At 35.3% G+C, this 11,395-nt stretch overlaps 1 pseudogene; it reads left to right on the top strand.

Moving 5' to 3' along the window:
• LOC132515492 (BRISC complex subunit Abraxas 2-like) overlaps window positions 1–9,359 on the top strand; it is a 55,444-nt pseudogene extending 46,085 nt beyond the window's left edge.
• The last annotated feature ends 2,036 nt before the right edge of the window (window positions 9,360–11,395 follow it).

Below are 11,395 nucleotides of genomic sequence, written 5' to 3' on the forward strand. Positions count from 1 at the left end.
AAGGACACTACATAATGATCAAGGGATCAATCCAAGAAGAAGATATAAAAATTATAAATATATATGCACCCAACATAGGAGCACCTCAATACATAAGGCAAGTGCTAACAGCTATAAAAGAGGAAATTGATAGTAATAAAATAATAGTGGGGGACTTTAACACCTCACTTACACCAATGGACAGATCATCCAAAATGAAAATAAATAATGAGACAGAAGCTTCAAATGACACAGTAGACCAGATAGCTTTAACTGATATTTATATGTCATTCCATCCAAAACCAGCAGATTACACTTTCTTCTCAAGTGTACACAGAACATTCTCCAGGATAGAACACATCTTGGGTCACAAATCAAGCCTCAGTAAATTTAAGAAAATTGAAAACATATGAAGCATCTTTTCTGACCTCAATGCTATGAGATTAGAAATGAATTACAAGGAAAAAAACATAAAAAACACAAACACATGGAGGCTAAAAATTACATTACTAAATAACCAACAGAACACTGAAGAAATGAAAGAGGAAATCAAAAAATACCTAGAAACAAATGACAATGAAAACACGATGATCCAAAATCTATGGGATGCAGCAAAAACAATTCTAAGTGGGAAATTTATAGCTATACAAGCCAACTCAAGAAACAAGAAAAATCTCAAGTAAACAATCTAACCTTACACCTAAAGGAACTAGAGAAAGATGAACAAACAAAACCCAAAGTTAGCAGAAGGAAAGAAATCATAAAGATCAGAGCAGAAATAAATGAAATAAAAACAAAGAAAACAATAACAAAGATCAATAAAACTAGAAGCTGGTTCTTTGAGTAGATAAACACAATTGATAAACCATTAGCCAGACTCATCAAGATAAAGAGGGAGAGGACTGAAATCAATAAAATTACAAATGAAAAAGGAGAAGTTACAACAGTCAATGCAGAAATACAAAGCATCCTAAGAGACTATTACAAACAACTCTATGCCAATAAAATTGACAATCTGGAAGAAATGGACAAATTCTTAGAAAGGTATAACTTTCTGAGACTGAACCAGGAAGAAACAGAAAATATGAACAGACCAATCACAAGTAATGGAATTGAAACTGTGAGTAAATATCTTCTAACAAACAAAAGTCCAGGACCAGATGGCTTCAGAGGTAAATTCTATCAAACATTTAGAGAACAGCTACCACCTATCCTTCTCAAACTCTTCCAAAAATATGCAGAGGAAGGAACACTCCCAAACTCATTCTATGAGGCTACAATCACCCTGACACAAAAACCAGAAAAGGATACTACAAAAAAAGAAAATTACAGACCAATATCACTGATGAATATAGATGCAAAAATCCTCAACAAAACACTAGAAAACAGAACTAACAACACATTAAAAGGATCATACACCACGATCAACTGGGATTTATCCCAGGGATGCAAGGATTCTTCATTATAAGCAACTCAATCAATGTGATACACCATATTAAAAAATTGAAGAATAAAAACCATATGATCATCTCAATAGATGCCAAAAAAGCTTTTGACAAAATTCAACACTGATTTATGATAAAAACTCTCCAGAAAGTGGACATACAGGGAACCTACCTCAACATAATAAAGGGCATATATGACAAACCCACAGGAAACATCATTCTCAGTGGTGAAAAACTGAAAGCATTTCCTCTAAGATCAGGAACGAGACTAGGATGTCCACTCTCACCACTATTATTCAACATAGTTTTTGAAGTCCTAGCCATGGTAATCAGAGAAGCAAAAGAAATAAAAGGAATACAAATTGGAAAAGAAGTAAAGCTGTCACTGTTTGCAGATTACATGATACTATACATAGAGAATCCTAAAGATGCCACCAGAAAACTACTTGGGCTAATCAATGAATTTGGTAAAGCTGCAGGATACAAAATTAATGCACAGAAATCTCTTGCATTCTTATACACTAATGATGAAAAATCTAAAAGAGGAATTATGGAAACACTCCCATTTACCACTGCAACAAAAAGAATAAAATACCTAGGAATAAACCTACCTAGGGAGAAAAAAGACGTGTATGCAGAAAACTATAAGACACTGATGAAAGAAATTAAAGACGATACACACAGATGGAGAGATATACCATGTTCTTGGATTGGAAGAATCAATAATATGAAAATGACTATACTACCCAAAGCAATCTACAGATTCAACGCAATCCCCATCAAATTACCAATGGCATTTTTTATGGAACTAGAAAAAATCATCTTTTAATTTGTATGGAGACCCAAAAGACCCCAAAAGAGAAAGCAGTCTTCAGGGAAGAAAATGGAGATGGAGGAATCAGTCTCCCTGACTTCAGACTATACTACAAAACTTCAGTAATCAAGACAATATGGTACTGGCACAAAAGCAGAAATATAGATCAATGGAACAAGATAGAAAGCCCAGAGATAAACCCATGCACATATGGTCAACTAATCTATGACAAAGGAGGCAAAGATATACAATGGAGGAAAGACAGTCTCTTCAATAAGTGGTTCTGGGAAAACTGGACAGCTACATGTAAAAGAATGAAATTAGAACACCCCCTAACACCATACACAAAAATTAACTCAAAATGGATTCAAGACCTAAATGTAAGACTGGACACTTTAAAACTCTTAGAGGAAAGCATAGGAAGAACACTCTTTGACATAAATGACAGCAAGATCTTTTTTGATCCACCTCCTAGAGTAATGGAAATAAAAACATAAATAAACAAATGGGACCTAATGAAACTTACAAGCTTTTGCACAGCAAAGGAAACCATAAACAAGACTAAAACACAGCCCTCAGAATGGGAGAAAATATTTGTAAATGAATCAACAGACAAAGGATTAATCTCCAAAGTATATAAACAACACATTCAGCTCAATATTAAAGAAACAAACAACCCAATCCAAAAATGGGCAGAAGACCTAAATAGACATTTCTCCAAAGAAGACATACTGATGACCAAGAAGCAAATGAAAAGGGGCTCAACATCATTAATTACTAGAGAAATGCAAATCAAAACTACAATGAGGTATCACCTCACGCTAGTTAGATTGGGCATCATCAGAAAATCTACAAACAACAAATTCTGGAGAGGGTGCAGACAAAAAGGAACCCTCTTGCACTGTTGGTGGGAATGTAAATTCATACACCCGCTGTAGAGAACAGTATGGAGGTTCCTTAAAAACTAAAAATAGAATTACCATATGATCCAGCAATCCCAGTACTGGGCATATATCCAGAGAAAACTGTAATTCAAAAGGACACAGGCATCCCAATGTTCATTGCAGCACTATTTGCAATAGCCAGGTCATGGAAGCAACCTAAATGCCCATTGACAGATGAATGGATGAAGAAGTGGTGGTACATATATACATTGGAATATTAGCCATAAAAAGGAATGAAATTGAGTCATTTGTTGACACGTCGATGGATCTAGAGACTATCGTACAAAGTGAAGTAAGTCAGAAAGAGAAAAACAAATATAGTATATTAATGCATGTATGTGGAACCTAGTAAAATGGTACAAATGAACCAGTTTGCAGGGCAGAAGTTGAGAGACAGATGTAGAGTACAAACGTATGGACACCAAGGGGGAAAAACAGCAGTGGGGTTGGGATGGTGGTGTGCTGAATTGGGCGATTGGGATGGACTTTTATACACTGATGTGTATAAAATTGATGACTAATAAGAACCTGCAGTATAAAAAACAAACAAGCAAACAAACAAAAACAAGTAATACTAATCTTTCTTTGGGTTATTTGTATGGACATATATTAATATAAATGTTTCAGACATTACATGAAATTTCTAAAAATCTTATATATTCTGGTATAATGTTATAAGTCATAATTATAGTTATTACCTTACAATGTATATCTCAGAAATAACTAAATTTCCTTGTCAATTGCATTATTGTGAACTTTCATCAAATCTTTAACTGTGGTCATTTTTAAGTCTTTGGCATTTACAGACAGCTCTGGGTGTACTCTGATGCTTTTTGCAAATATGTTCCCATAAAAGAGTTTCATCTTCAAGGAATTCATGGAAAAGACTCTGACAAGTACAGGTTTCCGGTAATTGACTATACTGCTGAACTGAATGAATAAGCATTTTCATAACTCTAATGGAAAACTGATGAATTCATAAAAGTGCTAACAAAATATTAAGATGAAAAAAAAATTAATTACATGGGACTGAGTGAACTGCAAAAAAAATACAAACACATGGAGGCTAAACAATACACTACTTAATAACTAAAAGATCACTGAAGAAATCAAAGAAGAAAACAAAAAATACCTAGAAACAAATGACAATGAAAAAACGATGACCCAAAACCTGTGGGATACAGCAAAAGCAGTTTTAAGAGGGAAGTTTATAGCAATACAATCCTACCTTAAGAAACAAGAAACATCTCAAATAAACAACCTAACCTTACACTTAAGCAATTAGAGAAAGAAGAGCAAAAAAACCCCAAAGTTAGTAGAAGGAAAGAAATCATAAAGATCAGATCAGAAATAAATGAAAAAGAAATGAAGGAAACAATAGCAAAGATCAATGAAACTAAAAGCTGGTTCTTTGAGAAGATAAACAAAATTGATAAACAATTAGCCAGACTCATCAAGAAAAAAAAAGGGAGAAGACTTAAATCAATACAATTAAAAATGAAAAAGAAGGAACAACTGACACTGCAGAAATACAAAGGATCATGAGAGATTACTACAAGCAACTATATACCAATAAAATGGACAATCTGGAAGAAATGGACAAATTCTTACAAATGCACAATGTTCTGAGACTGAACCAGGAGGAAATAGAAAATATGAACAGACCAATCACAAGCACTGAAATTGAAACTGTGATTTAAAAACTTCCAACAAACAAAAGACCAGGACCAGATGGTTTCACAAGTGAATTCTATCAAACACTTAGAGAACAGCTAACACCTATAATTCTCAAACTCTTCCAAAATATAGCAGAGGGAGAAACACTCCCAAACTCATTCTATGAGGCCACCATCACCGTGATACCAAAACCACACAAAGATGTCACACAGGAAGAAAACTACACGCCAATATCACTGATGAACATAGATGCAAAAATCGTCAACAATATGCTAGCAAACAGAATCCAACAGTACATTAAAAGGATCATACACCATGACCAAGTGGGGTTTATCCCAGGAATGCAAGGATTCTTCAATATACACAAATCAATCAATGTGATACACCATATTAACAAACAGAAGGATAAAAACCATATGATCATCTCAATAGATGCAGAAAAAGCTTTTGACAAAACTCAACACCGATTTATGATAAAAAACCCTCCATTAAGTAGGCATAGAGGGACTTTCCTCAACATAATACAGGCCATATATGACAAACCCACAGCCAACATCGTCCTCCATGGTGAAAAACTGAAACCATTTCCACTAATATCAGGAACAAGACAAGGTTGCCCACTCTCACCAGTATTATTCAACATAGTTTTGAAAGTTTTAGCCATAGCAATTAGAGAAGAAATAGAATTAAAAGGAATCCAAATCGGAAAAGAAGAAGTAAAGCTGTCACTGTTTGCAGATGACATGATACTATACATAGAGAATCCTAAAGATGCCACCAGAAAACTACTAGAGCTAATCAGTGAATTTGGTAAAGTAGCAAGATACAAAATTAATGCACAGAAATCTCTTGCATCCGTATACACTACTGATAAAAAATATGAAAGTGAAATTAAGAAAACACTCCCATTTACCACTGCAACAAAAAGAATAAAATACCTAGGAATAAACCTACCTAAGGAGACAAAAGACCTGTATGCAGATATCTATAAGACACTGATGAAAGAAATTAAAGATGATACAAACAGATGGAGAGGTATACCATATTCTTGGATTGGAAGAATCAGCATTGTGAAAATGACTATACTACCTTAAGCAATCTACAGATTCAGTGCAATCCCTATCAAACTACTACTGGCATTTTTCACAGAACTAGAACAAAAAATTTCACAATTTGTATGGAAACAAAAAAGACCCCAAATAGACAAAGCAATCTTAAGAAAGAAAAACGGAGCTGGAGGAATCAGGCTCCCTGACTTCAGACTATACTACAAAGCAACAGTAATCAAGACAGTATGGTACTGGCACAAAAACAGAAAGATAGATCAATGGATCAGGATAGAAAGCCCAGAGATAAATCCACACACATATGGTCACCTTATCTTTGATAAAGGAGCCCAGAATGTACAGTGGAGGGAAGAAACCCTCTTCAATAAGTGGTGCTGGGAAAACTGGACAGCTACATGTAAAGAATGAAATTAGAACACTCCCTAACACCATACACAAAAGTAAACTCAAAATGGATTAAAGAGCTTCCCTGGTGGCGCAGTTGTTGAGTGTCTGCCTGCTGATGCAGGGGACATGGATTCGTGTCCCGGTCCAGGAGGATCCCAAATGCCACAGAGCGGCTGGTCCCGTGGGCCAAGGCCGCTGAGCCTGCGCATCTGGAGTTCCATGGTGAGAGAGGCCACAACAGTGATAGGCCCGCATACCACAAAAAAAAATTGGATTAAAGACCTAAATCTAAGGCCAGACACTATCAAACCCTTAGAGGAAAACATAGGCAGAACACTCTATGACATAAATCACAGCAAGATCCTTTTTGACCCACCTCTTAGAGAAATGGAAATAAAAACAAAAATAAACAAATGGGGCCTAATGAAACTTAAAATCTTTTGCATAGCAAAGGAAACCATAAACAAGATGAAAAGACAACCCTCAGAATGGGAGAAAATATTTGCAAATGAAGCAACTGACAAAGGATTAATCTCCAAAATTTATTAGCAGCTCATGCAGCTCAATATCAAAAAGCAAACAACCCAATCCAAAAATGGGCAGAAGACCTAAACAGACACTTCTCTAAAGAAGATATACAGATTGCCAACAAACCCATGAAAGAATGCTCAACATCATTAATCATTAGAGAAATGCAAATCAAAACTACAATGAGATATCATCTCACACCAGTCAGAATGGCCATCATCAAAAAATCCACAAACAATAAATACTGGAGAGGGTGTGGAGAAAAGGGAACCCTCTTGTACTTTTGGTGGGAATGTAAATTGATACAGCCACTATGGAGAACAGTATGGAGGTTCCTTAAAATCAACAAATAGAACTACCATACAAACCCGCAATCCCACTACTGGGAATATAGCCTGAGAAAACCATCATTCAAAAAGAGTCATGTACCAAAATGTTCATTGCAGATCTATTTACAATAACCAGGACATGGAAGCAACCTAAGTGTCCATCAACATATGAATGGATAAAGATGTGGCACATATATTACTCAGCCATAAAAAGAAACAAAACTGAGTTATTTGTAGTGAGGTAGATGGACCTAGTGACTGTCATACAGAGTGAAGTAAGTCAGAAAGAGAAAAATAAATACCATATGCTAACACGTATATATGGAATCTAGAAAAAAATGGTCATGAAGAAACTAGGGGCAAGACAGGAATAAAGACACAGACCTACTAGAGAATGGACTTGAGCATACACGGAGGGAGAAGGGTAAGCTGGGACAAAGTGACAGAGTAGCACTGACATATATACACTACCAAACGTAAAATAGATAGCTAGTGGGAAGCAGCCGCATAGCACAGGGAGATTAGCTCGGTGCTTTGTGAACACCTAGAGGGGTGGGATAGGGAGGGTAGGAGGGAGGGAGATGCAAGAGGGAAGAGATATAGGGACATATGTATATGTATAACTGATTCACTTTGTTATAAAGCAGAAACTAACACACCATTATAAAACAATTATACTCCAATAAAGATGTTGAAAAAAAGGAAACAGTAAAATAAGAGCATAAAATAGGATTATAGAAGATGACATCTAAATAACAATTAGAACAATAAATTTTAATGCTTTAAAATCTCTATAAAAACCTGAAAGACCTTATATTGAATTGATAAAATATATTAAAAATATAGAGTACATTTTTTAGACTCTACATGTAAACACCTATGGGGAGTGCTCCAAGGCCCACACCGAGTTCCCCGGGTTAGCGCTTCTCTGACGTCCACCTTCATCATAAATTTGGGGTCCTTAACACAGATGTATGCCAGACAGAATCTCACTTGCTTCCCCCTTCCTTGCCAGGACCAGATTGAACCCCTTCATGGAAGCACCAGCCTAAGCATGATTATAATTGGGGACTGCTATTTTTAAGGGATAAATTTGAGGAAGGATTTTTGCTGGAACAGGTAATACAAGGTGAAACCTTTAGCATTGGTGACTCACAAATCAACAACGCAGAATTTTTGCAAGTAATTGAAACCATTAGCCTTCTTCAAAACTTTTTAGTTTTTATAACTAGGCAAGCAAAGTTAGTAAAGAGAGTTTGCATGGTATTAAAGATCAGAGAAAGTTATTGGTGGGTACAGATTCTGTCAAAACACACAGCAGATACACGCAGAGAGGAGGTATTCCACAAGCAGCTCACCAGCGTTCTCCCCAAGCTGGACCTCCTTTTCCTTCTCTGCAGTTTCATCTGCACAGCCAACAACTACACTCATGCTTTAGTAAATGTTCTCTTTAGACTAAATCGAAGATGTAATCAAAAGAAATCCTTCGCTATTCCCAACGTAGGCAAGATTAGCCAGCATGAGTACAAAGTGCCTTCAGTGCCAAATATTAAGAGTTATGCCAGTTATTAAAGAGCATGGTCATGACTTTTTTTTTTTTTTAACAAGGACGGAGTAATGAAAGACATCAGGGCTATTCACAGGTTTATATCGCACTTCACGCAGGCAGTGTGTGCAGCTGTGGAAAAGAGTGAGTGAGTTGTTGAATCTTGTCAGGCAGAAGTGAAAAAATTAAGACAAATCACTCAGATGAAAAACAAACAAACAAAAAAAGAACAAGAAGGAAGATTGCAGCAGGCAATGGTAAGCAAACAGATGCCGTCTGAAAGTTTGGAACCCATGTTTGGTCCTCTGATGCCATGAGTCTGTAGCTGAGGTAGAAGTACACTGGGAGATGCAGAGCTTTCTGATCCTCCTCCCTCTTAGTCTGATTTTCACACACAGTCAAGAAACCACTTCGAGCCTTTCTCACATGAAAAGTAGAGTATTTATGCCTTGATCTCAAGCCATGAGCTCTTCCAATTATGCTTCCATTAGTGCCAGACTGAAATATTCTGGAAGTGGAGCAGGATGAAACTTTGATTGACCCCCGTCCCCCTAACATTAGGGAGTACTCACGTTTGAGGAATTTGCCACCACTGACATATACCCAAGAGGGCTCCAGGAACACTCAGACCTCCCAGAATTAATTAAAGAAGATGCACTCTCCACTTAGCACTGTTTTTCTTAATTACTTATTGAGACAATAGTTGAAAACTTGTTCTGAGGGAGAATTGCTTTCTTAGATCCCTGGACTCCCAAGAGGAGAGTCCTTGTTCACAGAACTTGTTGGAACTTCACATATGCAGATCCTCACCTTTGGTCCCAGTGTGCAAGTTTTAAGACACAGCCATTAAGATAATCAAATTGCCTAATTCTGGTGTGATTCAAGGGTGTACAGTTAAGTTTAGGCAAAGTAAAATAATGAACATAGGTTTTGTTCTTTAAAATAAATTAGAAATTAGAGACTAAGCACAAGTAACTATAAATGTTCTATAATTAATCTATAAATGAAAATTTTACTCCTTGCACTATCATGCCTTAAATTTACTTTTCCCAAAAGAAAATGAATTTAGTAGAGCTTTCAAAGAACTTTCTTTCTATGATAAGCCAAGTTCATCTTTATCAGAAAACTTTTAAAAATAATTCCATGAAGTCTGATTGGCACAAATCAGATATATCTTCTCTTGTCATATTGGATATGACTATGTGAGATCAAAAGAGAGGGCTTTGCTTCAACGTTTTTCTACTAGCCTAATATGTATTGACACTTAAAATGATTGACTTTTAAATAATGTAGAAATGATAATTACCAGTAAGTAATCATCCAAATAAGTATGTCATCAAATAACTTATTTTTCTTTTGGAGGATTACAGTGACTGCTATGTTGTATTAACCAATTCATGGTCTCAGTTCCAGTCTTAAAGGAAGGATGTACAGTAACGGAGGACAGAAAGGAATTATGTACCAGACTCAAATTTTGTGATGAACAGATTTCAGACACAGTGGATTTAGGTCAGTTCCTATGTAGTGCATTTAATTCATTTAGATTTCCTGACAAATCCTGGTGTTAATTCAATTTGTGGAGGAAAGATATTTAATAAACTGTTTGGGAATCTTGATGAATAAATATTCATTTTAAATCTGGGGAAAAAATAAACCTATGGGCTACAGGTAAAAAAATGTACTCAGGATCTATATTTTATCTTTATAGTCTTTTTTACCCCAAGTGTAGAGATTGTATCAACATTTCTCAGATTGGAGGAAAATAAAATAACTTTTTAAATCTGGTTGTAGCTCAATTTAAATTCAGGGAATATTAAACTAAACACAACTTTCTATCTTGAGTTTATAAATTAAGAGTAAAAGAAATATGAAATGAAAAAACTAAACATTCCACTTAAAATCATAGAAAAGTAAGGATAAACATTAAAAGAAGCAAATTGTCAACAGCTATTTTCAGGATATTAGCCAAAGTGGACAAATTTGCCTGTAAATATTGATCAAAGTACCTGACTAATCGCCTTTACGTCACGTTGTAAAGTATAAATGTGATAACATTGGACAATGTTGGGGTTCATTCTTATTTAGACTTCCAGATTACATATTGTGGGTGTAAATCAGGAGATTTTAGTGGCACAGTAGGCTAAATGTATGACATGATTCAAAGGTACTGATTGTGATATAATGCTTAGTACATTTAAACTTATTAATATAGTAGATAAGACTTTCATAGAAGACTGATGATGCTTATAGTTGCTATGAATGAAAATTACCAGCATAAGGTTTATTCTAACAAGATTCTATACATTTCATGTTATTATATTTATTTTATAAATTTATTTTGGATGTAAGAAATCTGACATGAAGTAGAGTCTTCTGAAAGCTGTGTTTTCCTTTGTGGCAATTGCAGAAATTCTAGGAGTTTTCATGAAAATGAATATAATAAGAAATACAATAGTAAGAAATCCATTTTATGCATCAAGTTCTTGAATACTTTCTTGAATGTTTGTCATGCTCAGTTTCATCAAGCTCAGTGCATAATTTAGGTATTGGAAGCATCACTTCATATCATTGTTTGGTTTTAACATCTAGCCTAAGTTATTTCCCAAGTAACAAATGTATTTGACACTATTACAGATAAAATTTTTTGTTTGGTTACATATTAACCTGCCATTTCTCCAG

This window comes from Lagenorhynchus albirostris, chromosome 2 (assembly GCF_949774975.1).
Source record: "Lagenorhynchus albirostris chromosome 2, mLagAlb1.1, whole genome shotgun sequence".
NCBI classification, from domain to species: Eukaryota; Metazoa; Chordata; class Mammalia; order Artiodactyla; family Delphinidae; genus Lagenorhynchus; species Lagenorhynchus albirostris.